Consider the following 26,353-nt stretch of genomic DNA (forward strand, 5'->3'; position numbering starts at 1 on the left):
CTTGGCTGCCAGGGCTTCATATCCCAGCTCCCCAAATGTGTGTGCTGACTCTCTTGGGGGCAGAGAATTAGGACTCAGTCTTTTTTGAGCTGAGACAAGGTAGCACCATGGAAAGAACCCAGAGGGTCTGGGTTCTAATCACACACTTGATGCTTACTGCCTTTGGGACCTCGGGCAAGTGACTTAAACTTCCCGGGCCTCAGTTTCCTCATCTGTAAAAAGGGGACATTCGACGAGATGGCTGCTCCCGATCTCGGATCTTGGGACTTGGGACTCTTCCTTCTGTGCTCAGCTCTTCTTCTCAAATGCTTCCCTACTCCCTAAGGAGAGAGTAGCCCAGGGCCTGAGCCTTCTAGCCCTCCCCCACCCCATACCCCTCCTCCCTCAAACGTTATCCAGGAACCTGCAGCCAAGCACCCCTTCCTTACTGACTCCCACCCTGTTCACACCATCACCGGCTCCCACCCTGGGAATCCTCCTTGAGCATCCTTCTGCACAGAACGCCTTATGTTCCAGTCTCGCCACCCGCCCGAGCTAGACCTCACGGCCAACCACTGGATCCCCCGCACAGAAAGGAACATATTGACAGCCTCAGAATAGCCCAGGGGGGATTATTAATGATTGTAGACAGCTGTGCAAACACTGTGTCATCCCTGCGTGGCTGGCTCGCTGCCTGGTCCCACGACTCTGGCCTGATCACTTAGCACCAACATGAGCCCAGGAAAAACAGAAAAAACACCGCCCAGATCTTTCGAGTGCTTTCCCCCCTTCCTCCAGGGAGTGATGATGTCCTCTATTCCTTCTCATTTCCTTGTAGGTCTTGTTGCCTGTAGCAGTCAATAGACGCGCCCGTGACTGAGAGTGGTTACCCTGTCCAAGAGGCCGCCATCTCCTTTGAGGAAGATGGAACTTCAATTGGATTTCTGAGTCAGGTAAGGCTCTCTCTGATCACTCCCATTTCTGAGTGGTGAATCGAAGTCACCTCGGCCAACAGGGGTGGATTGACAGGGGACGTGAGCGACTGTGATTATAGAGAATTGTGTAGACCTCCGATAGAGGATGATTCTTCTTGGCTGGGGACGCACTGGTCTTCCAACTCAAATGGAAATTCAAGGGGCTGTCTGTCTCCTAGCTCCCAGTGTATGGTGGTGTGAATGCAGATAATCTGATCTCCATGGTGCAGTTAAGCAGTCAGCATATTTAAAATGTTTGTCATGTGCCAAGCACTGTGCCAACGTTTAGGGGTCCAGAGCTAAAAGTGAAACCATTTCTGCCATCTGGGCGCTTAGACAGTGTAGACACATGTAATCAATCAATCATCAAGCATTTATTGTTGTTCGGCCTTCCTTCTCGAAGCGGGCCGATGACATCTTGAGTATGATGTCTTGACTTGTGTGTGAAGCGGATTTGAAGGAGGCAGAACTGCACAAAGTCACCAAGCACCTAGTCAAAGTCAGTGCCAAGCACTTTTCTAAAGTGCTAGAGATACAAAGAAGGCATCTAGGTAGTGCAGTAGATGAAGGGCTGGGCCAGGAGTCAGGAAGACTCATCTTCCTGAGTTCAAATCCAGCCTCAGATACTTCCTAGCTGTGTGATCCTGGACAAGTCACTTCACCCAGTTTTCCTCAGTTTCTTCATCTGTAAAATGAGATGGAGAAGGAAATGGCAAACCGCTCCAGTGTCTCTGCCAATGGAAGCAGATCCCAAACAAGCAAGAAATACATTCTAGTAGGGGAGATAAGAGGTGTCCAATCTCTGAGTGTTACTTCGAAAGATGGGATTGACTAAGGAGTGGGGAGCTCTTCCCAAGACGCCTGAGACACAGAATTGTCCCATTGGCTAAAGGCTAAAGTCTCAACTCCCATGTTGGTGGTGGTGGTGGTGGTGTTTGTCTTTCATTCTTGAAGAGGAGCATGATATTAGGTGATGTCACAACTTGCACTGAATTCAATTTAAGTGAGGGAGGGCTGTGAAGTCACCAGCCTCACTCTCTCCTCCAGAGCCATCTGGGTCCAGTGACAAGATCTACATCAGGATGACTGGAGATGGCCCTGGATGTTTAAGGCAGTCAGGGTTAAGTGACTTGTCCAGGGTCACACAGAAAATGAAAGGCTTTGTGATGATTCCCCATCACAAGGTCTGTGTCCTTTGGCAAGGCCTCCCCTCTTCTGCAGCCAGAGATCAGGGGACCCCGATGTCTCCACAAAGGGAGAGTCCTGCCCATGTCCTGTGAGCTCCTCAGGCCCTCACCTTGGCTGCCCCTTCCCATTCCCATAGATCATGCTGCTCCTATCTGCATCAAGAGACTCAGAGCTCATCCTAAAATCTTGGGGGGCCAAGAGCCCTTGGCTTCTCTGCTTTCTGGGTCCTACAGCTTGCCAGCTCCTCCCTCTGGGGCAGGCTTTGGGTGGTCATCACCCCCTTTTCCAGTTTATTCTGTTCCACCCTGGTGCTGGTGGCTGGGGGAGAGAGTCAATCGGCGAGCATTTATTAAGCACCTGCTGGGTGTTTCTTGGCCGTGACCTTAGAGCTGGAAGGGGCTTTTGAGACCATCTTATCCAATGCTCCCATTTTACAGATGATGGATCTGAGGCCCAGAGACATCAAGGGCCTTGCCCAGAGTCTCACAGCTCCTAAGGGTCCCCTGTAGGGTCTGACAGTCATGTCCCCCTCACGGTCCCCCCGGTGGTACTAGTGAGGAGAGAGTGAGCTCAGCTGATGAAGTCAGGCCTACGGCCCTGAAGATGAATCTTGCAACAACTCACACAGTTCCCCCCCTTGGAGGAGGGGGTGTTAATTGGTTGAAATAACCAGAGATATTTAGCCTGGAGAGGAAAAGACCGAGGCAAAGGCTGAACCCTCTTCATGTACTGAGGGCTATTGGAGGGTCAGAAGGGATTCTTCTTCTGCTTGGCCAGATTCAGTGAGAGATGCTGAGAGAGAGAGATTATGAATCAGGGGAAGCAACATTTTCCTAGTCAGAGATACCCCGAAATGGGATGGTCTGCCAAAGTAGAGAGTGAGTTTCTTAGCGCTAGGAAATAGGGAAGATCTGAGTTCAAATCCAGTCTCAGACACTTCCTAGCTATGTGGCCCCGGACAAGTCACTTTACTGCTGTCTGCCTCAGTGTCCTCATCTTTAAAATGGTGATAATAATAGCACCTTCCTCCCAGGGTTATTGTGAGGATCAAATGAGATAATATTTGTTAAGCGCTTAGTATACAGTAGGTGCTCTATAAATGCTTATTTCTTACCCCCATAAGTTCAGAATTTTTAAAATAGAACGGTCTCTGGTCTCTGAATTTATATTCCTCTCTTTCATGCTCTCTGTGCTCTGGCTCTGCCTCTCTACTACTCTCTGTAGTCAGCATCCCATTCCTCACCTCCAAGCCTAGAATGCATTTCTTCCTCACCTCCCTGTACTCAGGGGCAGCTAGGTGGCACAGTTGATAGAGTTCTGGCCCTGGAGTCAGGAAGACACATTCAAATCTGGCCTCAGGCACTAGCTGTGTGACCCTGGGCAAGTCACTTCACTCTGTTTGCCTCAGTTTCCTCATCTGTAGAATGAAGTGGAGAAGGAAATGCAAACCACTCCAGTATCTTTGCCAAGAAAACCCCAACAGGGGACATGAAGAATTGGACACAAGCAAAACAATTTAACAAAAAATCAGGGGCTTGTTGTTATTGTTTGCTCTTTGTTCTCAAAGAGGTCCATGACATGGGGGAGGTGATGTCATGACTTGCAGTGAATCAGATTTCAGTGAGGGGAGTTGGGCAAGGTTACCAGCCTCACTCTGTCCTCCAGAGCCATCTGGGTTCAGTGGTAAGATACATCAAGAAGACTGGACACGGCCCCAGATGTTTGAGGCAATCAAGCTAAATGACTTGCCCAGGGTCACACAGCTAGTAAGTGTCTATGGTTAGATTTGAACTCAGGTCCTCCCAACTTCAGGGCCCGTGCTCTGTCCACTGCACCACCTAGCTGCCCTAATTCAGGGGCTACCTCCTAAGGGAAGCCTTTCTTCTTCCTCCTATTTGTTGGTGCTCATTCCTCGCTCAAGTTATCTGGAGTGCATCTATCTGTATAAATATTCTATCTCCCCCAGCCACCCCCCCCCCCAAACACACACTCAGATGGGATAGAATGGAGCTTCTTGAAGGCAGGGATTTTTTTATTTACTACAGGCCAGTGCCCAGCACAGGCTTTGCATGCACCAGGTGCCTAATCAATACTTAGTCCTCAGGGGTAGCTTCAGAAGAAAAGTAAACTCTTGTAGAAGAGAAATATCTACAGTCTTGGTCGGATCCTGTGCATGAGTGAGTATGGGGCAGGCGAGGACAAGGTTAGCATTTTTCTTTGGATTCCTCGGGAAACTCACCACCCCCACAGGCCGTTCTGTTAGCATGCTGATGGTCAGAAGGCTGACCCACCCCTGCCCTCAGCACCAGGACAGAAAGCTAATTTACAACGATGCCCAGGGAATGGGGCATTAGCTCCCTGGTGATGCCAGCTACAGGCTTCTGGGGAATGGAAAAGCTGCTGATTTGTACCTTCCACTCCCCAGATCCGTGGGTAAAGATGGCAGACACTTGGCCCCTGGCCCTTTGTCAAGGTTTCCTGGGCTTATTCCCAGGAGAGTGATGAGGCCCAGGGGAGCAGCCGTTGGCAAGGAGCTATGTGACTGCAGAGGTGAGGAAGGCCTATGTTTGTGGCCTGGGGGAGGGGGGTGGCAGGCTGGAGGAATGACTCAGCCTCCCCCTCCCAGGCCTCTCCCCTCTCCAATCCATCCTCTGCATAGCCATCAAAGAGACGTCTGACCATTTGATCTTCTCCCCTCCTCAGTCAACTCCAGTAGCTCCCTATTACCTCCGGAATCAATTATAAATGCCTCTGCCTGGCATTCAGGGCCCTCCACATTCTGGCCCCTTCCTACCTTTTCAGCTTTTTGGTGCTTTGCTCCCCTCTATGCACTCTCTGATTCTGCTAACTGTCTGTCTGTACTTATACGGGCTGTCTTCCCTGTAAAGTCCTTAGAGACAGGAGTTGCTTCACTTGTCACTAAGACACAGTGGCTGGCACATAGTTGGTGCTTAATAAATGTCTGAGTGATTGATGGCCTAGAGGTGACAAGGAGGAGTCTGTCTGTAGCACATGACAGCACATGGTGACTTTGGGTGGGGGTGGGACAGAAGAACCGTAGTGGTGAGAAGGATGCTCTCCCAAGTGCAGAGGGGTGGGCTTAGGGACCCGGGAAAGGCTGGCTTTCTGTGGCCTGAAGGGTTACTGGCTATCTGTGGTGCTGAGCCCTGTGGCTGTTGTGGCTGGGAGGGAGGCCGGCAGGCTGCCCCCCTTTGCCCCTCCCCCCAGATTGTGGATGGGGGAGAAGATATTGTCCGTGGTCCTGAACCTGGCAGTTTCAGACAGAAGGGAAGCAGGCAGCCTCACCCCCAAGTGACAGGTGGTAGGCAGCAGGCTGCCCTTGGTAGGTGCTGAATTGTGTGGCTCCAGACAGGGAGGAGACTCCATTCTGTGGCCCCGGGGGAATGGGGGTGGCTGGGAGGTAGCTGTCTGTGGTGCTGAGATCTATGGCTCTGGGCAGGAAGGAGGCAGGCTGTCTGTCCTGGAAGAACAAGGGGTATTGGAGCCTCTGGCAGGGAAGGAGCTGCCCATGCTGCTGAGGGGTGGTGCAGGGAGGGCTGTGGTCCTGGGAGAGGAGAAGGGGGCATGCTGCCTCTGCTATTAAGCTGTCTGGCTCCGAACAGGAAGGGGGCCAACTTCAGGCCACCTCTGAATGTTTCTGTGACTGTCTCTTATAGTACTTTTCCCACTTTCATACCTGGGTATTGAGCGCCATATTGAAAATGACAGACTCATGAATAGAAAACAACATGTTTGGCTATTGAAATACTCCTAGGTTTCCATTCATTTATTATGGACCTGCTCTGTGCAAAGCAGTCCCTGCCCTCAGGTTAGTTTACATTCTTTTTTTTTTTTTTTTTTTGAGCGGGGAGTATTCCACATATACTAATAAGAAGACCTAAATACAGACTATGTGACCCTGAAAAAGTCACTTAAACTCTTTTGTGCCTCAGTTTCCTCATCTATAAAATAAGAGGGATGGACTCTGGGTCCTCTAAGGTCCTGTCCAGCTCTGCAAGGAATCCTGTCACAGACACCTACTACACCTGTGACCTTGGATTGGCCATTGACTGTTTTGTTCCTTTTGGATCTGATTTGTGATTTGGTTGGTTGGTAGAGATCCTCTCTAGTGTGGAAACTTGCTTTACCAACGCTGACTCACGACTCATTGGTACAGTATCAGCTCAGAGAATTGTCTGGGGCAGTGAGAGGTTTAGAGATTTTCTCAGGATTACACAGTCAGTATATGGCAGCAGTTGGATTTGAACCCAGATTTTTCCTGAGTCACCACCAGCTATGCCCTGTGTATCCCACTACCACTGCCTCATGAATCACTTAATAGGAAGAGACTACACCTGGGATTTTACTGGGAAAGGGAGTTCGCAGGTGAGGAAAGACCCCTTATCAATGCAGGCTAGCACCTTCAGCAAGTTCTAGTCATGGACAGTTGCCCAGAGCACCACGGGCTGAAGTTGACTATCCCCAAGTCACCCAAGCCATTGAATGTTCAAGGTAGGACTTGAACTTGGGTCCTTTTGATTCTGAAGGTTGCTTTCCATCCACTATCCCATGATGCCTCAAAGTCATTCAGTAACACCCAAGTCATAATATCAACACCCTCACTGACTTCTTTAAGGATCAGATGAGATAATGAATATTTTAAAGTGTTTCACAAACTTATAAGGTGCTACAGAAATGTCAGTTATTATTTTCAGAATAATTTCATTTTCAATTTTTTTTTGGGGGGGTGAGGGTGGATTTCATGTAGGAAAGATCTGAGGATGAGTTCCTAACCTGCTATTTTTTTTTTATATTTGACGTGACTTATTTGTTATTTATTGCTGGTATTGTTAGCATTAGTGAGGGTGACTAAAGAGCTAGCCTTGAAGCCAGGGAAATGTGGGTTCAAATCTTGCCTCTGACAAATACTGGCTATGACGTGCACAATAGAGCATCCAAGGGACGAAGGTGAGACCCCGGATTAAGAGCCCCAGGGAAGTTTGAGGGGGAGGGAATCTCTGCTCTTGTGGGGGGCGGGGAGGGGAGAGGAGATGGACCAGGAAGTGGGAGTCAGATGGTATCTGAGCTAAGCTTCCAAGGTGGCCAGGTGAGCAGGGAGTTGGCTGTGGGCCTGGGGAACAGATGGGGCGAATTCGAAGGGGCAGCAGAGGGCCTAGCGGGTTTAGAGCACGGCCACTTATCTAGTTTGGCTCAAAGGCAGTGATGGGTGAGGCACTTGAGAAACAGGCACTTGAGGACCGGGAGAGAAACTGATGGTCTGCCAGTTTCCATTGGCGGGCTCTGTGTGTCCTCCTTGGAAAGCCCCACTGGAGGCCTGCAGCAAGCCCCTTCCCTCCCTCACCGAATCCATCTATGGTTCATCCTTAACACCTATTGATTGGCAATTCATTTCAGTGAGATTGTTTGGTATGGCGATTAGCATTTCAAGATTCCTACAGTCGGAGCACTTCAGGAATTCCAAATGAAGGCCCCATATCTTCCACAGAGGAAAGTTCATCACGGCTCCAGGTTCACAGCTACCCCGGGCTCCATTTAAGTCATGGTGAAGAGACCCAGAACATTTGTGGCTTGGTGGGGGATAGCATCTCTTGGTGGGCAGATCCCAGGCTCCATGGAGGTGCCACACTACCCATCAGGCCTCACCCCTGGAAATGATCCACTGAGTCACAGAATTAGAATTTGAAAGTTGTGAGGGACCTAAGAGTCCAACCTATACACTGAAGTCATCCTCATTACAGTCTGCTTGGAGACCTCCAATAATGGGGAGCTTACTACCTCCCAAGGCAGCCCATTCTATTTTTCAATAGGGCTCATTGTTGGGAAATTGTTTGTTTGTTTGTTTTGCAGGAAAATGAGGGTTAAGTGACTTGCCCAGGGTCATACAGCTTGTAAGTATCAAGTGTCTGAGGATGGATTTGAACTCAGGTCCTCCTGAATCCAGGGTAGATGCTTTATCCACTGTGTCACCTACCTGCCCCCAGGAAGTTGTTTTCATAACATCAAGCTCATACCTCCCTCTCTGCCCCTTTCCCCCATTGCTCCTGCCTTTAACCTTCTAAGGCCAAGCAGAACAATTATAATCCCTTCTCCACATGACAGCCTACCCCACCCCCAGTCTTCTCTTCTCCAGCTAAACATACCCAGTTACTTTGCCTGATCATCATGTGTGATGAATTTGAGGCACTTCCTCAATCTGGTAGCCTCCTCTGGATACTCTAGCTTATCAGTGCCCTTCTTAAACTTTAGTGTAGAAAACTATATTCTGATGAGATCTGAAAAGGAGAGAGGAGAGTGGGACCATCACCTCCGTATTCCTAGAGGCTCCACCCCCTCAGTGAAGTCCAAGATACCATCATCTATTTGAGCTGTCACAGCGCCTACTAACTCACAAGGATTTTGAGGTCCCCTAAGACCCCCAGAGCTTTTTCATAACAACTGCTGTCTCTCCTGGCCTCCGCCATCTTGTATTGGTGCAATTGACTTTTTATACCCAAGTGTAAAACTTTGCATTTGTTGCTACTGAATTTCATCTTATTAGATTCTTCCCAACGCTCCAGCTTGTCAGTATCTCTTTGGAGCCTGACTGTCATTAAGTAGGTCAGCTACCCACCTTCCCAGCTTTGTGTCATCTAGAAATGTGATGAGCAGAGCAGCTAAGTCCTTGACTAGGGCCCTCCCCTGGGAACCTTCTGCCATGGTGACGCTGAACCATTAAGAAGTCTTCTTTGAGACTGGCTGTCCAAATAGCTCTACTTCTGTCTGGTTGTATTTATCATCTAATCTGTAGTCCTCCATCTTTTCCTCAAGAATAGCATAAGATGGGGCAGCTAGGTGGTGCAGTGGGTGAAGCACCAGCCCTGGATTCAGGAGGACCTGAGTTCAAATGCAGCTTCAAACACTTGATACTTACTAGCTGTGTGACCCCAGGAAAGTCACTTAACCCTCATTGCCCCACAAAAAAAGAATAGTATAAGATACTTTATCAGAAGCTTTGCTAAAATCAAGAAAAACCACACTCATGGCACTCACCTTGTCAGCTAGTTTAAACTGGGGTTGGCTGAGCACAGGGCTGGGCAGAGCTCCAAAGGTCTGTTAGTGGCAGCCCATGCAGAGAGTCCTTCTGTGTATGGAATTGTGGAGTCCAGTGCCCAAAACTAGTAGCAAGGACTTAGCGGCCAGGTCAGTGAGCTGGAAAGGGTGCAGAGCCACCAGACGTGTGAGAGATAGAACCGTGGCCCAGACTGGAAATCCATAGAAAGAGCCAAGAGAGGAGCTGGTGAGAGACGGGCCTGGAGCCAGACAGAGAATGCCACTTGCCGGACACCATGGGTTCCATGGGAGCTTTAAGCTTGGCCCCGGATCATTCTGATTCCTGTCATATGTTGTAATTCCCCACCCACCCCCTTTTGTGAATGAAAAGTGCATTTATTAAGTGCTTGCTGTGTGCTTTGAAAAGTCACTGGTTCTCAAGGAGCAGGATGGGAGAGACTACACACGTGGAAGGTTTCAGCCTCAGGCCAGAGGGAAAGGTCCCCTAATCCTTAGGGGGCAGTAGCGGAGCGGATGATCAGGCCTCTCCCTGAATGACATTTCCACTGGTAAAATCAGATCAGTTTGTGATGCTGAACTATTCAACAGCCCCAAGGACTTGGGAGGGGAGAACTTTCTTTTCTGGGCTATCCTTAGTTATGGCTAAATAACTAGCCCCTGTAGGAAGAAACAGGACTGGGATGCCTCTCCACGGGGCCGCTTCCCAGGCTGATGCTTGAGGACACTGGGCTGTAAGCATGGCTGCCTCTGAGGCTCTTGGGTCAAGGTCCTAGGCTGTCTCCATCGATGTCTGAGAGGACGTTGTGATCAGGGTGATGGCCGTGGTTTGATTTGCCTGGCAGCACACACTGCCTCGGCATCTCCCGCAAGGGGCCTGGCTGCTTCTGCTAGGCTGGCTTGCCTGACTCAGGTGGTGGGGAGTCTGCAGTTAGTAGGGATGACTGCCTTCATCTCAGGACTGTGGGTCTGGAGGCTGCTTCCCCTTAGTATTTGCATGGGAAGTACCAAAGAATCTGTTCCAGTGACATCATGGCAGCAGAAATAGGTGCTATGGAGTATTTCAAGTTTGGTCGGACACCAAGGTCATCCACTGCATGCCAGGCCACCTTGACTTTGGTCCTGCCACTGGACCTTGGATGAGTCTGGAAGAGAGAGTAAGGCTGATGGCATTGTGTACCTCAGCCTCCCTTCAATCCAATTCACTCTTAAGTCAATATATCACCCATGATGTCACTGGTTCTCTTTAAAGGACAAACAATCACCACAAGTTTGTGTTGGATCTCCCATTAGAATGTAAGCTCCTCCCAGGAAGGGCGCGTTTCCCTTCATTCTGTGCATCCTCAGCTTCTAGCAGAGTCCCTGGCAAAGAATCAACACTTGACAGATAGTTCTTGATTGAGTGATTCAACGGTTGACCCCTTTCCTCCACTATCTTTGTCTTTTGAGGTCCCTCCCTTATTTCAGGTGTCCTATTCTCAATAGAATCTAGTCTGGCCCCTCTCATACTACCCCACCCCCAGCTCAAAATGGCCCCCCTTCAGATGTCTCCCAGCACTCTTCCTGTACCTTTCCCATGTTTTTCTCACTTTCCCTCATATCCTTTCTAAGCAAGGGCATGGTTTATGCTCATCCTCTTCCAGTTAGGGGTTATCTTCTCCCCTGAGAAGGTGAGGAGAGAGTGCATTCCAGGCATGGGGGACAGCCTATGCAAAGGTCCTGAGGCTGGAGACCAAATGTGGAGTTCAAGGAGCAACAAATAGGTCAGTATGGCTGGGATGTAGAGTTTATTTGAGGGAGTAATGTGTAAAATAAGTCTTCAGGGGTGGAGACTGGAGCCAGTCTGGGAAGAGCTTTAGATATCAGGCAAAGGAGTTTCTATTTAATCCTAGAGGAAAGAGGAAGCCACTAAAGTTGTCTGATGATGTTGTTGGGCAGGGGGAGTGACATGTTCAGATATCTTTTAGGGATATTAGTTTGGTAACTATATGGATGGTAGATCAGATGGGGGAGATATTTGAAGTTGAGGGACCCATTAAGAAGTTTTATAGTAGTACAAGTGAGATAAGGGCCTGAACTTGGGATGTTGTGTTGCAAGTTGAGAGAAAGAAGCCGATGTGGAGATGTCAGGATTATGGAACTGACAAGACTTGGCAACTGATCATTGATGTGTGTTGAAGTAGAGGAAAGACCGGAAAATAACTTCAGGGTATTTTGGAAACCCCGGAAACTAAAAGGACGGGGTATTCTTGACAGAAAAAAAGTAAAATATAAAATATCCCAGACAGCACAGGGAGGCTGCTTTAAATTCATATTAATTCTGTTGCATTTAGCAAACATTTCTTAATCACTTCCTATGTATTCAGAAATCCCATGCTTGGCAATGGAGCACAACAGAGGTTAGAATAAGGGACAATCCTTGCCTTCGTGGAGCTTCCAGTCAGTCTGCTTTGCTCAAGATGAGAGATTTGAGCCAGGCGATGCTCCTTTACTTTTCTAATTTTGTTTAATTTGTTCATTTTTTGCTCAAGAGTAGCAGAAGGCATTTCTCTTCTCAGAGAGTGTATGTTTTAAGAAATGACAGTCTTGGAATACTTTGTTTCTGTAAAAGATAATTCCTCTTCCCTGTGCATGGAGTAGTTGGAATGCAGCTACTGCCAGAGGGGTTGTACTGATTGAGAGAGTGATATCCCAAGGAAGAGAAGGCATGTTGGAGTTCAGCAGGATGCAGCAAGCCTGAGCTAATCTGCTTTATAGCTCCCCATCTTTTGCCCCTGACTTAAAACCATAGAGAGTCAGGCAGTGTCAGAAGTGGAAAGGAACTTAGAACAGAGAATGTCAGAGGTGGAAGAGGCCTTAGAACAGAGATGGTTAGAACATAAAATGTCAGAGCAAAAAAGGACTTGAGAACATGGAATGTCAGAACTTGGAGGGGCCTGAGAACAGGGAATGTCAGAGCTGGGAGAGGCCTTAGAACAGTGAATGTCAGAAGTGGGAGGGGCCTTAGAATGTGAAGATTAAAAAGGTTTGAGAGACATAGTTTCTGGGTAATTTAATCATTTTTTATTAGTAAGGTCAACACATTATTAATAAAGGGATGGTAATTTGGCCATATCTCTTAGACCAAAGGTAATCATAGCAGCCGTTCACAGTGTATATACCCTTCCAAGAGTAAGGTGTTCAATGAGGGGCAGGGAGTGACATCATGTAGACAAAGAGATATGTCTCCACCCAAACTTGAAGGGAACAGGTGGGCTTCCCCACCTTAGATTTAATTCCTTGTAGGTTGGGTGGGGTGTGACCAAGATTAGGAGAGGGAGTTCAATCTCATTATCAGTAGTAATGTCCTTGAAGAGACTGAACTTAAAATCAGGACTTTGGAAGAAGGGGAGAGTTCTTAATTTCCCCAAGATATTGGTTATTAATCATCGTTTCTCTCAAGAATATAGAATGTTAGAACTGGGAGGGCCATTGGAAACCATTTAGTCCAACCTTTTCATTTAATAGATGTAGAAATCGGGGTCCAGGGTGCCCTAACTTCCCTACAATGAAAAGCCTCTCAAAGTTATGTGGCTTGCCTTGGGAGGAAGTAGGTCCTTCTTTAGTGTATATCACTGGGTTGAGGCTGGATGACAAATTCCTGGGATTTCCATTGAGGGCCTTCTTGGTTCAGTCTGGGTTGAACATGATGTCTTTGAGGTCTCTGCTGGCTCTGGGAAGCCCATGCTTTTGGAAGGCTAAGGACTGCTTGGTCAGTAGGAGAGTTAGGGTGTCAGGCCCGATTCACCTTCAAGGGCTCCTCCAGTAATCAGGCTGGACACCTCCTCCCCTCGGCCAGAGACCCATCCCCGGTGTAAGGGCCAAATTTAATATATGGAGAGTTAATTGGGTGGCTCGCCGAAATACTGGGGTCCTGGAAACAATGAGGGACCTCTAGGTTCAAAGCTCCCTCCCCTCTGAACTGCCTTTTTAGATATTTCTCCCAGGCCAATAAGAAAGGAGCCTGACAGCCTCTCTTCTGCAAATGGATGAGATTTTATTAATTGGGAATAAAATAAACAGCAAAGGTGAAATTAATAAAAATCAAAGATAAGGGAATAGGGGAAAAAATACAGATAATCTTCCTAGCTCTAACCCAAGGCTATACAATCCCCAACTTGCTTCCAGTTAAACTAATTCAAAAGAAAGCAGGGCTTCTGTGTTAACTCACCACCTGAACGTTTACTCCTGCTGCTCACACCACCGGAAAAGAAACTCCCAAAGAGACTCAGACTCCCCTCAGGGAGTGTCTAATCTGGGGAGGTCCTTCAAAAATTGCCTATGGAGAGAGGTTTTCTCCTTCCCACATCAGATGACAGGTATGGCCCCTCCCAATGAGTCAGCCAAATTCCAATAATCTTACCACACCAGGGAGACTGCCCTGAGACCAGGCTGCTTGGTCAGGAGAGACCAAGGCTCAGATAATCACACTGTCCATTGCCCCCTCCCCCAGCACCTTTGAGTACCCTGCCCTTCTGAAGGAATCCTTGCTCAGGATGCCACCTCCCACTTTCTAGTGCCTGAAGTCTTCCTAAGTACCTTCCTCACAGTGCCTAGAGGGAGAGAGAGAAAGTGGTTAGAATTATTCCCAATTTACAGATGAATAATTTGCCTGAGGTCCCACAGCTGGTCAGGAGCAGAGCTAGGATTCAGACTTGTACCCTCTGACCCCAACATTGCCACTTCTCCCCGTGCCACCCTTCCCAAGTTAGTATGTATCTGAGGCAGGATTTGAACCCAGGTCTTCCTGACTTCACAACCACTGTCTCACACTTTGGATATGTATTCAGATCCCTCCCCTTTCACTTGCTACTTGTGACCTTGGGTATATCACTTCTCTCTAAGCCTCCCTTTTTTGTACAGTGAAGGGATTGGATTTGTCCTCCTGGGTCCCCTCCTGCTCTAAGCCCCAAACCCTATGATCTAGTTAGTATGTTTATGCCTTACAGATGTTCTCACTTATAAAATAGAGACCATCAACTCAGAGCAAAAAGGAGCCATTTAGTTTCACTCTGTCATTTTACATGTGGGGAAACTGAGGCCCAGAGAAGTTTAGTAAATTGCCCTCTTCCTACAGATAGTAAGTTTCAGGGGCAGGACTTGAACCCAGGCCCCATGAATCCAGTTCCTGAGCTCTTGCTACCTCTGCCTTTTACCAGCAGACATCATCTTCCCCCACTTCCCCAACACTTCCCCATTGCTGTCAAGGGCACCAGCATCCTTCCACTGTCTCCATAGTAATCATCCTTGTCCTCCTTCCCTCCTGGAGTTGTCTGGAGTAAAGTTCTCTGCAAAGCTCAAAGCAACAGGGAAATGTGAGGGTGATAAATTGAGCTCTGGCTTCCTATCCTCCAGCTGTAGGAGGAGAAACCCACCCTTGGAGAGCAATCAGGCCCTGGGCCGGACTCCGGCTGCCTTTCAAAGGTCTTGTCTGTTTTTCTAACTGCTGTGCTTACTGTGAACTTGGGAAATGTCCTCACTTCAGATTAATTATAAAATTAATTTAGAATTAGCAGTGACTTGCAGAGACCCTGGTTAATTTATGGCAATCATTAACAAGGACGATTTCTCACAGTGGCCTGCCCATGTAGAGGTTGGAATTTACACTGAACAATTGATAGGACTGAGCTAAATGCTCACCCATTAGTGGGTTGTCTCCAGAGGGCCAACCTGGCAACAAAGACACAACTAGGCTGGACCATCAAGCATTTGCCCTCAGGGTACCAACATTTAGAACACTCAGGCAGCTCACATTCTCCTTGAGCAGTTTAGAAATCATTGGACTCAGCCCCAAGTTAATAAGAATGATTCATTAAAATAGGAAGCTACAGGGTGCTTTCTTCCTTAACCATATGCACCCACTTCACCTAAGGGGAGCATCTTTCTGGTTAGAAAGGGAAGCCCAGTTGTACTGGGAAAGAACAATGGCTCTGGAGTCAGAGGATCTGAATTCAAATCCTACCTCTGTGATCTTAACCTCCTTGGTTCTTGGTTTCCTCATCTGTAAAGTGAGGGATTGAACTAGGTGATCTTTAAGGGTCCTTTTAATTCTGAAGTTCTATGATCTTTTCAGCTGGATTTGTCTTAAAATGTTGATTGGAGCACGCCATTCATTGTAGGTGTGATAATAGATGGGAAAAGATCTGGAGGTTTTAGTGAGTTACACGTTCAGAACAACAAGACATAGCTGCTCCCAAAAGCTCTTCTCAGGGCATGGTCAGACACATGTAGAGTACAGGAGAGGAAGGTATATAAGTCACTTAAGGAAAAGTTTGGGACTTGACTTTTTGTGCCTGAGATATGGGGGCGAGGATATGCCCAAATCGCAGTCACTGACTGAGTCACTGAGAGACAAAGATGCGAACATATCTGTAGAAAAGGCAGGGTACACCCATGAATTGGGGGTACAGTCTGGGGCTCAGGGAGGTAGAGGCAGAGGTAGAAGGAGGAAAATCAACTCTGCAAGAGATAGCTCCCAACCTGGCACCTGGGTAATGCCAAATTCTTGCTTTCTCCTAGTTTGATGTGGGAACATCTGACCTTTCCCCTGCCAAGAATAGGCCAACCCTAGAGAATCTCACTCTGGACCTCCGGCCCATCAGATTGGTTTCCTGTTCCTGATGCCATGAGTAGAGGGACACTAGGAGTGGGGTCCTTTGAGACAGGGAAGCTACTAGGCAGGTGTGGGCAGGTTACCCAAAAGGGGAATCCCATGAGCACCAGGTAGAAGAATGGGGTGAATCCAAGACAGATACCACCTGTCCCAAGGAAGGCCAGGCCCAGAAAACCGACCAAACCAAGCCAGGTGTTTTAGAAGGGACTTTTGGCCAGGTACAAGTTGTATTAGATTTCTCTAAAGGTCTTTCCAGCTCTTAGACTATAAGTCTATGGAACATTGTGTAATTGGAGACTGGGAATAGAACTGAAGGGGATGTCAGAACTGGGAGAGGCCTTAGAGCAGGGGATGTCAGAACCGGGAGGGACTTTAGAACAGGGGATGTCAGTTATGCAGGACTTTGGAGAAAATTTTGTCCAACCCCCTTATTCCCAGATGGGCAAACTGTGGAAGGACCTTCCTTCCATCTTGCCAAGGCCCAGTTCATGACCCAGCTGGGGTGAGCCCAGGTCCCTTGGTTCCCTCGCTCTTCCCTATGGCCTACCCTCTGCTCCGAGCACACTTGGGAAGCTCGTTCCCTTTGCCAAAGTCTGGCTGGGCGTGTCGGCCTTTGCCTGGGCGTGTCTGACTCATGCACTGGGGTTGTTTTGTATACCAGCTGTGCCCCAGGTAAATAGTTTACTCCCTTTTTTGATTTTCTAGCTAGCCATGTGCCCGGCTACGTGTGCACGTGTGTGAGAGCTGTAGGTGTGTGCTTCAGATTGTCTGTCTGTGTCTATATCCAGTTCAGCAGGTCTTATGAAACTTGTATTTTGTTCCAGACGCTGGTTTCAGCGGTGACCTGGGATGTCATTGGGCTGTCCAGCTCTCAGGTGAGAAAGCTCCCTGGCCAGTACAAGCTGGCCCCTGCCTTTCAGCTTATAGACTTAAAGACAGACCTGGAACCTTGAGAGATTAAGTGATTAGCCCAGGGTCACACAGTTAGTACGTGTCTGAGGTCAGATTTGAACTCGGGTCTTCCTGACTTAGGCCCAGTCCTCTATCCACTGAGCCACTTGGCGGCCTTCAGAAGGGACCGGTGAGGTGCAATAGATAGGTGGCCACTGAGACCTCATCCAGTTCTTAAATTCTGTGACTCGGTGGAGTCCCTTTTACTCCCTGGGACTCATTTTTCCCATCTGGAACATGCAGGAGTTGGGCAAGACAATCGACTTAAGGTCCCTTCAAGCTTTACGTTTTTTTGGGTGTGTGTGTGTGTGTGTGTGTGTGTATGTGTTTGTATTTTTAATTCACAAGATCATGGAGCTTGGAAAGGACCCAAGATGTTATCTAGTTCAACTTCCTCATTTTACAGATGAGGAAACTGAGGCTCCAGGAGCTTTTGACTTGCCCAAGGTCACGCAACTGGTAGGCATCAGTGGTGGGATTTGAACCAGGGTCTTTGCACTTAGTATCCAGTGCTCTTTTCACTGTCCCACGGATCTGATGACCTGTAACCTCATGACCTCATCCGTACCTGTGTCTCTGTTCTCTGATCAAGTATAAGCCCTTTGAGGGAAGAGACCGTTCCTGCCTTTCTTGGTCTCCCCAGGGCCTAGCACATAGTAGGCACTAAATAAATGCTTTTCAATAAGAGTGGTTAGATGGCGTGTGGAAGGTTGGTGGCACAGGCTGGGCTCGTGAGGAACACCCAGTCCTCATCTGTGTGCAGATCATCACACCAGGTGTCCAAGGGTCCCCTTAAATGAAAATGACTCCACAGACATCTACACTACCAGCACGTGTGCATGCGGCTATGGTTGGCTGCACACCATGGGTCTCACTGTAGACCTCGGCCAAGCCCTTTGGCCGCTTGCTCTGTGTGGCCTCAAGCACAGGATCGGTAGGAGCACAGATGAAGGGCCACAGGGTCCCCAGGGACCATCAAGTCCAGTCCCCAGAGCAGAGGGGTCATTTGCCCAGGGTCTCAGCCTCAGTTTCCTTATCTGTAAAAGGACCTGTGGGTCTGCTCTCCCTGGCCTGTGATCATATAGGTCATCTCTCAGTGCCGCTCATCTAGAGCTTCTCAGGTCTGCTGAGCACCCTTAGGCAATGCCTCAATTTTTAGCAGTCCCCCAGGCCAGCCCCAGCCAACCCCTTTCCTGGATCTGAGTTGGCCCCATTTTCTCCCCTGCAGCTGTGTTGACTCTTGGATAGAATTATCCCACAGGGTGGGTGCGGGGGTGACACTCAGAGGGGCTGGGGACTTGGCTGGGCCCTCGGCCTCAACAGATGGGACGTTAAGCAGGCATCTCGGAAAGCGGACAGGCCGGCCAAAGCTGGTGGCCGGAACAGGAACACAGCCTGCCCTGTTCTAGAACACAGAGAAAACCTTTGGAAACCGTGTGAATTTGAGGTGACTTTTTGCCCTTTCTGTAATAAGGGAAAATAGCTTCCTTCTGCGATTCCAGACCAGGCTTTGGAATTGTACCAGGCTGGGGGGGGAGGGGGGGGCAAAGGGCCAACAAGACCTCAGAGAATGTCCTCCAGTGACGTTAATTCCTTAAAAGAGACAATTAAGTTCGGCAGAGAACATTGATTTTGACTCTGTGGGAACCAGAGTTTTGGGGCGGGGGGGCACGTCCCACCAGCCAGTGTTGTGCCTTCTGAGAAGTTCAGGGTCACAGACCTGTGGAAAACTTTGAAATTTCTGCAGAAGCAGCATTTTAGAAGCCAGGCCTCTGCCCTAGGGGAGGAGGAGGCCTCAGGCTGGGTGGAGGCTCTCTGAGGGGCAGGGGATGCCAAGCAGACCAGGCGAATCCCCCAGGTCCCTGTGCCAGCTCCATCTGTGGCAGCCCTAGCCACCTCCTTCTCTAGGGAACCTTGAATTTCTGCCCTTGTGTCCCTGGCATAGTGCTAGGAACCCAGGAGGGCCTAATGGTTGCTTATTGATTGAACAGATGTGTTCAGCTCAAGAGGTGCAGAAAACACTCATGCATTGACGGGTAAATCCTCCGCTTTCCAAGATTCCCAGAATCAGGGCATTTTGGGGCAGCCACTGGGGCTCACCCAGGCTTGAGCAGGAATTTCCCCCATGACTGGACCTGCATGCATTTCTCCTGCTCCTTAACTGTGTGCCCTCAGGCAAATCCCTGCCCCTCTCTGAACCTCCTTTTCTTAATCAGTAAAATTGAGTGGGTACCTTTGGTTCTAAAATGTAGGATCAGAGACATAGAAATGGAAAGGATATTGGAAACCCCTGATCCGACCCCCTCATCCCACAGATGAGGAACCTGGGGCTCAGAGTAACCTTTCTCAGGTCATTGTTCTTTTTATTTTTTAACCATAAAAGGATTTTTATTATTTTCCAGTTACATGTAAAGAGAGTTTTCAACATTTTTTTCCATAAGATTTTTAGTTCCAATTTTTTCTCCCTCCCTCCCTTCCCTCCGCCCTCCCCAAGACAGAAAGCAATCTGATACAGGTTATATATGTATAATCACATTAAACATATTTCTGCGTTAGTCATGTTGTGAAAGAAGAATCAGAACAAAAGGGGAAAACCTCAAAAAACAAAACAAAAAAAAAAGTAGAAATGGTTCAATCTGCATCTAGATTCCATAATTCTTTTTTTTTTTTTTTTAAGTGAGGCAATGGGGGTTAAGCAACTTGCCCAGGGTCACACAGCTAGTAAGTGTTAAGTGTCTGAGGCCGGATTTGAACTCAGGTACTCCTGACTCCAGGGCCGGTGCTTTATCCATTGCACCACCTAGCTGCCCCTCACAATTCTTTTTTTCTGGATGTGGAGAACATTTTCCATCATGAGTCCTTTGGAGTTGCCTTGGATCATTGTATTGCCGAGGAGTTAAGTCTATCGTAACTGATCATTACACAACATTGCTGTTACTGTGTACAATGTTCTCCAGGTTCTGTTCACTTCACTCAGCATCAGTCCATTTAAGTCTTTCCAGGTTTCTCTGAAATCTGCCTGCTCATCATTTCTTACAACACAGTAGTATTCCATTACATTCATATACCACAACTTGCTCAGCCATTCCCCAATTGATGGGCATCCTCTTAATTTCCATTTCTTTTCTACCACAAAAAGAGCCGCTATAAATATTTTTGTACATGTGAGTTCTTTTTCCTTTTTTTATGATCTTTTTGGGATACAGACCTAGTAGTGGTATTACTGGATCAAAGGGTATGCATGTCCCCATAGCCCTTTGGGCATAGTTCCAAATTGCTCTCCAGAATGGTTGGATCAGTTCACAACTCCACCAACAATGCATTAAGTGTTCCAATTTTCCCACAGCTTCTCCAACATTGATTATTTTCTTTTCTTTTTCTTTTTTTGGTCATCTTAGCCAATCTGATAGGTGTGAGATAATACCTCAGAGTTGTTTTAATTTGCATTTCTCTAGTCAACAGTGATTTAGAGCATTTTTCACATGGCAATAGATAGCTTTGATTTCTTTGTCTGAAAACTGCCTGCTCATATCCTTTGACCATTTCTCGATTGAGGAATGACTTCTTCCTTTTCCAAGAGGACCAGTGACATCATGGGGTGATCTCTTGACTTGCTAGTGACTTGGATTTTTTCCTAAGGTCACACAGGTATTAGGTGCTGGGATAGGATTTGAACCAGGCCTGTGAACTTCTTTCACCATCTAAGTAACTACTTCTTCCTTCTTGTAAGGGAGAAGGAGAAAAGGACCCCAAACACTATATTCCCCCAAGAGTTTTCCCTTCACCCAGATAAAAGGATAATTTTTCCCAGGTCCAGTTCCTACCTAGTACTTATAAAAGACATTTTCTGAATGATATAGGGTATAGGGAACATTGGCACATGGAGGATTGAGGAACCAAGGCCTAGATGTTCTGCTAAATGAGGGTAACACTAATGCTGGAAGGGCCCTTAGCAGCCACCTCTTCCAATCACTTCTTCTTACAGATAAAGAAACCGAGTCCCAGACAGGGGAAGGGACTTCTCCAGGATCACTAAGGTCTAAGTAGCCAAGCCAGGATTTGAACCTGGGGCCTCGTCCTCAGCATTCCAAATGGCAGCCTCTAAGTGGCTGGAGAGTTGGGGAAGAGAGAGAAGGAGATGCCTGCTTGGCAGCAGCCCCATCCCCAGCAGGGCCAGGCAGGCCTGCTGGGAGCCAGCCTGTCTCTGTGGGGCATGTAGGACATCCTACGTGTGTGGGAGAGAAAGGTGGCAGCATGACTTGGGGACTGAATCTCCCAGAGCCAGGAGAAAGTCTTGAGCTTCCTCCTACTCTCCCTTCTGACTATAGAGTGTGAGGGGGGCGGGCTCTGAGGCCAGGCTGGGGTTCCCCATGGCACACAGGGCTTTCTGTCCGTCCATAGGCAGGCTGCCAATGCGGCAGAAAGAGATCTGGATTTAAAATCAGACTTGAGCGAATTATCCCCCACTAGAAGCCTTGATCTCATAATCTGCATAATGGGTTTCAGAACACCTGCTCTCATAATGTCTCGCTGTGAGGGACTTTGAAGGCCACGTGGTCCAGGGCCCTTACTTGTAGATGAGGAAACAGGCTCCGGAGGTGATTTGCCCAGGTCCCCCAGCTTACACGGGCTGAGCCAGGATTCACACCTGCGTCTTCAGGTTCCAGGTTTGTCCCCTGGCGTCTCCCTGTTGTCATGTGGCTGAAATGAGCCAATAACGTAGGGAATCAGCTGCTCGCTCTGATGTCAAAAGCTTTGTCAATGCCAGTGTTTGTGCATCTGCCGGCTGGTTTTGGCTGAGGGGATCCCCAGGCAAAGACCATGTGTCGCCTCACACGGCCCCCAGCCCCTTGTTGGGCAAAAGTCCAAATCCAAGCAAGGAAGAGCAGGTGGTCTTAGTAGTCTTTTTTTTTTTAATTTTTTTTTTTTTTTAGTGAGGCAATGGGGGTTAAGTGACTTGCCCAGGGTCACACAGCTAGTAAGTGTTAAGTGTCTGAGGCTGGATTTGAACTCAGGTCTTCCTGAATCCAGGGCTGGTGCTCTATCCACTGTGCCACCTAGCCGCCCCCAGTCATTTTTAAAAAAATTTATTTAAATTTATTTATTTTTTTACATATAAGGTATTTTATTTTTTCCATTACATGTAAAGATAGTTCTCAACTTATGTTGATACAAGCTTTACAATTTCAGATTTTTCTCTCTCCCTCCCCCTCCCCTAGACAGCAGGTAATCTGATATAGGTTATATCTATATACATATAGATATAAATATATATCTATACACACACATATATACACATAATAACATTAATCCTATTTCTGCATTAGTCATGTTATAAGAGAAAAAAAATCAGAGCAATGATGGAAAACCTCAAAATAGAAAAAAAAGCCATCAGCACCAAAACCAAAAGAAATAGTATGGTTCATTCAGCATCTATACTCCGCAGTTCTTTCTTTTTTTTTTTTTTCCTGGATTTGGAGATCCTCTTCTATCATGAGTTCCCTGGAACTCTTCTGTACCATTGCATTGGTGAGAAGAATCTAGTCCATCACAGTAGATCAACACTCAATGTTGATGATACTGTGTACAATGTTCTTCTGGTTCTGCTCATCTCACTCATCATCAGCCCACACAAGACCCTCCAGGTTTCTCTGAACTCCTCCTGCTCATTGTTTCTTACAGCACAATAGTATTCCATTGTATTCATATACCACAACTTGTCCAGCCATTCCCCAATGGATGGGCACCCCCTCAACTTCCAATTCCTTGCCACCACAAAGAGCAGCTATAAATATTTTTGTACATGTGGGTCCCTTTCCCCTTTCCATGATTTCTTTGGGAAAAAGACCTAAAAGTGGAATTGCTGGGTCAAAGGGTATGCACAGCTTTATCACCCTTTGGGCATAATTCCAAATTGCTCTCCAGAACAGTTGGATCAGTTCACAGCTCCACCAACAATGCATTAGTGTTCCAATTTTCCCACAGCTTCTCCAACATTTATTATTTTCCTTTTTTGTCATTTTAGCCAATCTGATAGGTGTCAGGTGGTACCTCAGAGTTGTTTTAATTTGCATTTCTCTAATCATTAGAGATTTAGCGCATTTTTTCATATGGGAATAGATACTTAGCAGTCATTTTATGAGAAAGAGGAAGAAACCAAGGGGATGTCACTTGACCAAGGTCACAAAGTGGTGAGTGCCTGAGGCAGGTGCCAACTCAGGTCGTTCTGACTCCAAGTCCCCTGGGCCACCTAGCTGCCCCATCTTGGAGGGGCCTCATCCCATATGGGAGGGGCCTCATCCTATGTGGGGGCTTCCTCCCATGTGGAGGGGCCTCTCATGTGGGGGGGGCCTCATCCTATGTGGAAGGGGTCTCATCCTATATGGGGGAAGCTTTCTTCCTTCTCTTCACACCAGGAGGGCACCACGGGAGCACGTGGGCTGCCCTTGGGCAGTGGTACCTGGCCCATCTTCTTCATCAGGGGAACATTTCTTCGATATCCCTCCCCACCCCTTCGGTGCTGCTGTCGCCTGCCCACACCCAGCAGGCACCTCTCCATCCCCCTCTGGGCCATCCTCAGCTTCAAATCTCTGTTCCGTGACTCAGCCATATGGTGAGGAGGCCTGATGTGAAGACACAGATAAACACAATACAAATTAGGAGAGGCAGAGAATTCTAGGTCAGATCTGGAAAAAAACATTAGACAACCATCAAATGGCAGAGCTGAGAGGGCCCTTAGAACATAAAGCTGTGTTGGATCTGGGATGGGTCTTAGAACAGAAGGTCAGGGCTGGGAGGGACCTTAGAACAGGGGATGTCAGAGCTGGGAGGGGCCTTAGAACAGGGGATGTCAGAGCTGGGAGGGGCCTTAGAACAGGGGGTGTCAGAGCTGGGAAGGGTTTTAGAACAGGGGGTGTCAGAGCTGGGAAGGGTTTTAGAACAGGATTTGTCAGGGCTGGGAGGGGCCTTAGAACAGGAGATGTCAGGGCTGGGAGGGGCCTTAGAACAGGAGATGTCAGGGCTGGGAGGGGGCTTAGAAAAGGGGATGTCAGAGCTGGGAGGGGCCTGAGAACAGGGGATGTCAGGGCTGGGAGGGGCCTGAGAACACAGAACAAAGAATGTCAGAGATGGGAAGGCCTCTAGAACGTGAGATCTGGGAGTCCCTTGGTTGATCTCCGAGAGGTTTGAAGGGCCTTGGGGAAGAGAAACAAAAGGATTGTCAGGTCCACATTGCCTACCCCAACTGCCCTCCCGCTCCCTTCCTGCAGCTTGGACCATTTCCAAGCCAGGCCCTCCCTGGTGGATGTCGTGCTAGCCCCCGGTCAGGCCTCCCCTTCCCTGCTCCCTTGGCTCCACCCCTGGTAAACTCCCTCCTCCCACGCTCAGTCCCTGCCCCCATCCTCCCACACTGATTCCTGCTGGCGGCCGGGATATCACATCTCTACTGGCTTCTGCTCTACAGCCCCAAGAAGCTATTGGTGCTCCCCTCCCCCACAGCATAAAAAACTAATGAAGATGCTTTTAAAAATTAATACGGAAATGAAATCGTTGGTTATTTGCCAGACCTCTTGCTGGCTAATAGTGACCCAGGAGCCCAACAGGAGTCAACAGTGTTGGGTAACAGCCAAAAAAATGAACTTGACCTTAGGCAGGTGTGAACAATCATCGCTGATTGAGGCCTCTTTCAGGTTTGCAAAGTACCTTTACATATATTATTAGCTCATCTGATCCGCCCGCAACTTGTAAGATGACTGTGGCACTTGGGAAAGTCATTTCGCCTCTGTGTGCCTCAGTTTCCTTATCTGTAAAATGAGGGATTTGAATCTGATGGCCCATTGGGTGCTTTCCGGCTCTCAAGTGATAATCCATTAATCTCTACCCTGTTCCACAAAAGAGGAAGCTGAGGCTCAGACAGATGAAAGCAGCTGCCCCTTGGTCACCAGCTAGGAGACGTCAGAGGTAGGATTGATGCAGGTCCCCGCTGGCTCTGAGGGCTGCAGTGCCTCTCAGAACAGAAGGCTTTAGGGGGATTCCTGTTCAGGTGTGGGTTAGATTACCTGAGGTCATTTCTGGCACAGACATTCTGAAATCCTAAGAATTTGGGCTGTGGAGGACAGATATTACTTGCTGGATTCCCACCATCCACCTCTTCTCTTGCCCTTTGTGACTGAGGGGAAGCAGGAGAATCACAGACTCTGAGGGACCAGGGCCGGGTGGAACACGAGGATCTTGGGACCCTCGGTCCCAAGGCCCGGGTCAGTGTGTCCCCACCTCTCTCCCTTCTGGATCTCTGGGCTTGCTGTTATTGATTGGGAATGTAGTTTGATCCCACTAACATGGGGCTCTGGTGAGAAATCGAGCTGACTTCTTGTACTGGGCGTCTGAGTCCGTCATGCAGGGAGCCCTGGCATCCAGCCCTTTGGGCAGCTAGGACAGCATGGTTAATGAGCCGGCGCTCTGCCGCTGTGACTAATTGGCATCAGCCTGAATGTCTGACTCACCTGGGCGAGAGGGGTTGATCTCTCCTCACACTGGTCCTGCAGATCCTGATTGCCCTAAGGAAGCAGTTTGTGACTAAGAATTAAAGAGATATGTTCAAGGAGTTCCAGGTCATTTCAGTCCCTAATGGGCAGGATGTCTGGGGCTCGAGCTTTGATCCAGAACAGCAGCCTGGTGAGTGTTATGTTAAGAGCCCTGGCCCTTGAGTACTGGGTTCAAATCTTGGCTCTGAAACTTGTTAGCTGTGTCCCTGGACAAGTTGCTCCACCCCCTATCAGCCTCATGGTAGAATGGGGATGCTAGTAACAGTGGTCTCACAGGATTGTTGAGAAGCTCAAATGAACTGATATCCATAAAGTGCTTCCCAAACCTTAAAATACTTTTGATACATATTATGTTAAAAACGGGGCTGCTAGGTAGCGCCACAGTGGCTAGAGCACTGAGCCTGGAGTCAGAAAAACTCATTTTCCTGAATTCAAATTTGACCCCAGATACTTCCTAGCTAAGTGACCCTGGACAACCCACTTAACCCTCTTTACCTCAGTTTCCTCATGTATAAAATGAGCTGGAGAAGGAAATGGCAAATCACCCCAGTATCTTTACCAAGAAAACCCCAAATAGCGTCATGGAGAGTTGGACAGAACTGAAAAATGTTAAATGACAAATGTTAGATTCATTCAGCCTGTCGTAGCCTATGAAGAGATGTAGGGGCCTCTGTCATCATCCATAAAAAATAAAACACGCATTAAACATTTGGAAGGGTCTCATCCATGTGCTACATGGTGGAGGGCACAGGGGGCACTAGGAAATATGAGAAGCTGCTTGATGTATGTGAATTGATACATAGTAAAGTAGCATTAGATACAATAATATCAATAATGTACATGAAAAGAGCAACAATAACAAAACAGTTGAAACTCAAGTTATAATGGACGTTTGGCCCCAGAGTAGAGATAGAAGACACCTCTCCCTGCTTTTTAGCAGAGGAGGGGGCTAGGACTGTGAAGCATTGCATTATGACTTTTTGGATAAACTGGTTTTC

General features: G+C 48.1%; 1 protein-coding gene across 2 annotated transcripts in view; it reads left to right on the forward strand.

Moving 5' to 3' along the window:
- Positions 1 to 837: 837 nt before the first annotated feature.
- ARVCF (ARVCF delta catenin family member) overlaps positions 838 to 26,353 on the forward strand; it is a 206,971-nt gene continuing 181,455 nt past the window's right edge. The window contains exons 1-2 of one of the 2 annotated variants that reach the window (XM_043987449.1): positions 864 to 932; positions 16,686 to 16,736. The gene's annotated coding sequence lies outside the window, so the exon portion shown is untranslated. Of the gene's footprint in view, positions 933 to 16,685; positions 16,737 to 26,353 lie in introns of both variants that reach the window. The other variant, XM_043987457.1, reaches the window with a different exon arrangement.

This window comes from Dromiciops gliroides, chromosome 1 (genome assembly GCF_019393635.1).
Source record: "Dromiciops gliroides isolate mDroGli1 chromosome 1, mDroGli1.pri, whole genome shotgun sequence".
Lineage (NCBI taxonomy): Eukaryota > Metazoa > Chordata > Mammalia > Microbiotheria > Microbiotheriidae > Dromiciops > Dromiciops gliroides.